Genomic DNA, 6,000 nt, shown 5'->3' with positions numbered 1-6,000 from the left:
TCCTGTTGTGAAGAGTAGAATGCCAGTTGGTAGAGCTTTTTGAATGCAAACTCTAACACAGACCTTAATATTATTCTTGAGATGATGGTTTCCATAGGGTTTTTGCGCATCTATTAGTTCACCCAACTTGAGAGTAAGTTGTTAAAGGTCTTCAAACTCAGTACACTCCTCAGGGATGTTGCAAAGAATGATCCAGAACAATTTTTCAGTAAAAGACTTGATGATTTGAAGGCCATCCATTTATGGGAACAACTTTGAGAACCATTAGATGACCAAAAGGAAACCAGGGTCTCTGAGAGTTAATCCTATTGAAATCAGCTTCAGCTAGGAATCGGATAAGAACTATGTTTCTCAAACCATTGAAAGTGGTAACAGTAGGTGGTTGAGCTAAAGGCCATTGATTGCATATGTAGTAACAGATTAGTATGAATGAGGGTTTACTGCAGAAGTAACCAGCCATACACCATTTCTAATTATTGTCATCTTCATACAAAATAACTGTTTTATCAATAAAAACTGTTTCTGATAGAGTGGATGGTAGTTTCAGTTTATCAGCCATTTGTTTTGTGAGATTTTGAATTTCAAGGTTTTCAGGAATATGAGAAGTTTGGGTGGAGAAAGTTCCATATAGATTATAATAGAGATAAAGAAAAGTAAAGTTTTATCAGGGTCAAGAGATTGGTTGGGTATTAAAATAATTATATGAAGGGAAAAGATTCTTTTAACAGTGTAGGTATGATGGAGTTTTTCAGCCAAATGTGTATTTGGAACTTGGTTGTGCCATCAAAATCACTTTGATTCTTAAAATGAGAATTCTGACTGAGTTGAATTGTCAGCAGGAGGGGGAGTTTTGCAAAGGTAAAATTTTGTGAAAGATTCCAACTTTTTGTATTTAACCAAAGAGCTTGTAGCAGGGCTAAAGGAAACCTGATATCTTTCCTAGGAGTAGTTGATAGGGACCTTGGCTTGATTTTCACGTGATATTTGTAGTTGTAAGCCCTGCACAAGGTATACAAATACAAATAATTTATCTTTATACTTTGTACGTCTTGCACATACGTAAGAATCAAAGTTGGTGAACATTTAAGAGCTTTGGAATTACACAGATTGCAAACCTGATTGATTATACACATCCGTCCAAATGTCATAAACATAGTTGTGTAGGGTAAAGAGAATTGGGTGTGGTGGAAGTAAAAATTATTGTGGTGGTTTTTTGGTTTACTGGTGCTGGTAAAAAGGGATTTTTTTGTAGGTTGAAACGGTTTAGTTTTCTGATCGACATAGTCTATAACCCGACTGTTAATGATACCCCAAATAAAGTAGTGCCTCCCAACAGGTGCTTCTTGCTATGAATCTGCATAAAACCAAAAGTTTTAATTAAAACCCAAATAAACTCTTCAAAATTAGGTAGCCTAATTATTTCTCTCTTAACAGTAATTCCGTCAGAATTAAAGGAAATTGAAGCGTCTAAGATTAGACTTTGAAAATAGGGTTTAGTAGGATAATGATGAAAGATGGAGCGTTGCGCATGTCATTGAAGTGGTGTGCATTTCCAAGTGACGCGATGCTTGACCAAGAGCTATAAAGAGCCATTTATGGCTAATCTACCACCTTTATTTAAGAGAGAAATTGAGATAATCCCAGTATTATACCAAAAAAAAAGAAAAGAAAAGAAAATAGAGAGAAATTGACTGAGAGAAATGGATGATAATGCTTCAAGTTCTGCCGGAGAAGGGAATTCAGGTGAGTCATCAGATTTTGCAGCCATGCGACATGCAAAAGCTGCGATCGAAGCATTGACAAGTACTGAGATGGAGAGTCTGATAGAGTATTTGAATCTGGAGAAGACCAAGAAAAAGGAACAAGAGGAGAAGGAGGAATATGACAGGTTGAGGATATAAAATGATGAAGAATTCCATCTCTGGTTAAGGAAATTTGAGGTTGTTGATGCACGTCGACACAGACAAAGACTTCAGAGAAGGGGAGCATGGAAGCTATCATGGGGGAAGACTCGAAGCATGACGTAAAGTGATAGTGAGAATGATGAGAAGAAAGACTATTATGAGGAGGAGAAAGAAGAAAGCGGCGATGATTCATTGAAGAGAAAGAAGAGAGCAAGAAAGTTGGAGAAGAAGAAGAAGGAAAGACAGGAGTTTGAGGATGCAATGTATGACCAGTATCTTGCAAAGAAGACATACGAGCCTCGTAAATTTGCAAAGACCATGTCGGAGCCGCTAAATGTCGACTCTGACGGAGATGAAGTTTATGGGATGGATATTGATGGAAAGCATGTATTCTCTGGTCCTACAGTTCCTTGCAGTGGTGGTGAAGATAACATTGAGGATGGAGAAGAAGATGAGGACGAAGATCTCCAGGGGCCTTATACCACTTCAGATGAGGATGACGATAAGGCTCCTTACTACATATTTTATGAGTTGAACTATACCAGTGACAGTGAGGAATATTCTGATGATGATTCAGATTAGTCGTTCCTGGAATACAATCAATTTCCTTAGAACTAGAGTGCTTAAACACTCTTTTATATCTTCGTGAAAATTTATGAGGAAATTGATGGTATTTAAAGTCGCTGAAGAAGTGCCTAGAGAAAGGAGTTTCTACATCTAGCATCTGGTGGTAAGATCTTTTGTGGTGTTTTTCTTTTTTTTTTTTGTGTTAGGAGTTCTTGTTTTATGAAGCATGGTATGACTTTGGGGTTCTGAAGGTAACAAAAGCTTGGAATGGGAAGCAGTTTGAAATGTTGCAGTAGAAAGGATAGTATGACTTTGTTTAGCAGTTAGAATTGCAAAATTACAGCCTTGGTTTTTGATTATACAAAGGGGTTGTAATGAAATTGAAGGATTTTCTGATGTGTTAGGTTTAATGTTTTGTTTGTTTCTATTCCCTTGGGATGTAATTAACCTGGTGATGTTCTTGTGAAAACTTGAATTGTGCCTGGTGTTGGTTTGCTGTTTATGAAGTCTGTTCTCTATTTTTCTAGTATGTTTGATTCCAATAGCGATTGAATGATTAGTGTAGATGTGCAAGCAGGTGATGATAGTAGTGAAGAAATCTAAGATTCCAACTATTATTAGATAAAGGTTGATGATTGATTTAACCTTGAGCTTACAAAGATGAACACTGAATTGCATCTGAAGATTTTTTCATACGCCACAATGATAGAGCACAGCTCAAAGAGAGAGAAAGAACATTTCAATCACACAAAAGAGAACAACCCACACCTGGATGTGCTTAACATTTTTGTTGCCATCACGAGACACGAGAGCACAAAAAATGAATTTCAAGGCATGGCAAGAACTGGATAGGGAAGTAGGTTGGCAAGAGCAAGATCCATTAAAAAAAAAACAATCCTATTTTCAAATTGCAGAACTTATTCGCTAGTTAAACACACACACATTTAAGAGGAAACAAAAGAGGAGGAGTTAGCTGAGGGATACATCAATTGGGTCTGTAATACCCATAAACACCATAAAATGTTTGTGCAAGAGTAAGACACAACAAGATAACAGCTGCAAAGAATGAGACAATAGCCCAAGGATTATGGAAGTAATTGTGCTTCAAACTCGCACGCCAAGTACTCCACTTGCTGTATTAGTACTCATTTACTTGCTCTGATAAACTAGATAAGTAGCTATCGTTAATGTCGAAAACCACCTCTTGGCATGGACGATTGAATAAGTCTGCAACCTCAGCATCACTACCGAGCCAGTGTTCGATAATACCACAGTAATGGAGATAACCCACATCCTCAGGAGAGTTGATCAAATTATCCATAAAAATCACATAAGAAGTTAAGTCATTCCGACAATCAATCTGACATTGTTCATATGCAATCAAATTGAGAAACAATGACTTCGTTCCGTCGTGGATAAGAAGCCGCGGAATCCGAAGGATACCATTCTTGAACTTAATATCCCAAAATCGATCCGTTTTCCTCTTCCTGAACTTGATTCCAGATTCTCGAAGCTCAGTAACACAATGAATCAATTGTTGGCGACGTTTATCAGCAACACGAGCAGTATGTGACTTACGCCGTATCCAAATTCTGGGTGCTACAACAGCGCCTGTCCGTAAAAGATGTTGCCGAAAAACATCGAGACAATGAAGACCGCCATGTTCAGTTAACGGATCAAAAGTAGTCTTGTGATTTATACCAAGAGACGATTCCAATTTGGTCATATCGACTTTCCGCAGAGGTTCATCAGTAGGTGTTAATGGATCAAAAAAATCTAATAACAAGTCTAGCAATAAATCCTTTCTGATCAGGCTCACCAACTTGCAGACCCCAAAGTTTATCTAAAATGAACAACGGCAATTGATTCTCAAGCATTATCATATCGCGTTGAATCGAATGCATAAAACTACGCATAGCGAAAACAGGATCATTTCTAGCATACCCGAGATGATGAAATCCGCCAGCAACTCCTCTAAATAACTCAATTGCGAAAATCCCATCAAGAACCATCATTTCGACAAAATCATTGCTGCTGATATTAATCGGACCTTCATAACAAGACCTTGCTCGTTCTTCAAGTTCCTTAATTGCATTCAGATAAAGCTTTATATCATGCCCTGTACGCTTAAGAACTTGATGAAGAGATCTCCATTTGTGTCTATTCATATCTTTAAGTTTCTTGCGATCATGATGATAAGGACCCAATGAAACAGTTTGAGGAACATAAGCTTTGTTGTCGTCGTCATTGCGTAAACATTTTGGGATTCTGTAGATATTGAGTTTTGCCCATGACCCAGAATCTTCATCTTGACGAGCTTGTTGTAGTTTGTCTTTGATGGAGATAACCCATTCATAATGAGGAGAGTTCGATTCATCTTCTTCTTCTGCAATTCCAGTTAATGGATCTGTTGAAGTTTGCCGATGTCCGTTGAGCTGTAATGGACTAGCAGTTGGAGATTGTGCTTTAGCAGCTTCAACTGTTTCTTTGAGCTTCAAAGTTATTAGATACCAACTCAACAGTTCTTTGTTAAACACAGCTACCATTTTTGAAATCGAGAACGCTCTCTGACTCTCTGTATCTCTAAAATTTGACGATCATTTCCTTGTTAAGAATTTTTTGCCAAACATCGATCAAAGGAAGTGGAGGGGTTGGTTCCTTAAATGTATTATTAGTAGTTTTTTTTTTCCCTTCAAAGGCCAATCTTGTCCAGGTCTTCTAAAACTGAGTTTTCACGCAAAAGGAACATGTGCGGGAATAAGCTGCTACGACAACCCACACACCACTGACTGCATGACCTGAAAGCTGAAGCCGTTCCCATCTAGGTCCCAAGACCTTGTCGAGAAAATGCACGGACATGGAGTCTTTGATCAAAATGATCATGAAGAGTGGTGGCTTATGATCATTATTAGAAAAGCGACCGGTAGTACCTACCAGACGTCGGGCAAATAATATCTTCAAGGGTTGTGGCTTTGATTGAACTAAAATAATTCAAAATGGCCAACTATTATATCATTATATGCCCCATTTGAATTTAATAATTTTTGAGTTTTCTTTTGTCTTCTCTTTTTCAGTAATCCTTTTAGAGGCTTGACTTTAAGCTTTAAAACGGTTCTTTTGAACTTACTTTCATAAGGTTCTTACTTCATCCATCAGGAATCAAACATGTTCTTTCTTGTTTTCTTGGATTTCTTCCGGATAATAGCGTAGAAACGTGCTTTTTCATTTCTCTTTTCTCTTTCTTAAAGCGTAGTTGAGAAAGATTTTTTGAGCTTCTTTTCATCACTGATTTTTTTATTTTTTTTCTATAGAGTGGTTAAAGCTACTCTCTCTGATTTCTTTTTCTTTCTTTTCTGTATAGAATATTGATGAAATAATTGGAATGATGCTTGCTTGAGGTTGTTAACAATAAATTAGAATTACGATTAGGTTTCCTTTTCATCACTGCAGGACAAAACTCAAGTAAAGATCAAGAAATAAATAGTATGAGAAGATAGGGACATGCACAAGAAAAAAGAAAGTGAGACGC

At 37.3% G+C, this 6,000-nt stretch overlaps 1 pseudogene; it reads right to left on the bottom strand.

The window, feature by feature from the left end:
• Positions 1-3,342: 3,342 nt before the first annotated feature.
• Positions 3,343-5,760, bottom strand: LOC113289143 (annotated as a pseudogene).
• Between the last annotated feature and the right edge of the window lie 240 nt (positions 5,761-6,000).

The sequence above is a fragment of the Papaver somniferum genome, chromosome 6, assembly GCF_003573695.1.
Source record: "Papaver somniferum cultivar HN1 chromosome 6, ASM357369v1, whole genome shotgun sequence".
Taxonomy (NCBI): Eukaryota; Viridiplantae; Streptophyta; class Magnoliopsida; order Ranunculales; family Papaveraceae; genus Papaver; species Papaver somniferum.
The sequence above is the reverse complement of the archived record's forward strand: the minus strand, read 5'-3'. Positions and strand labels throughout refer to the sequence as shown.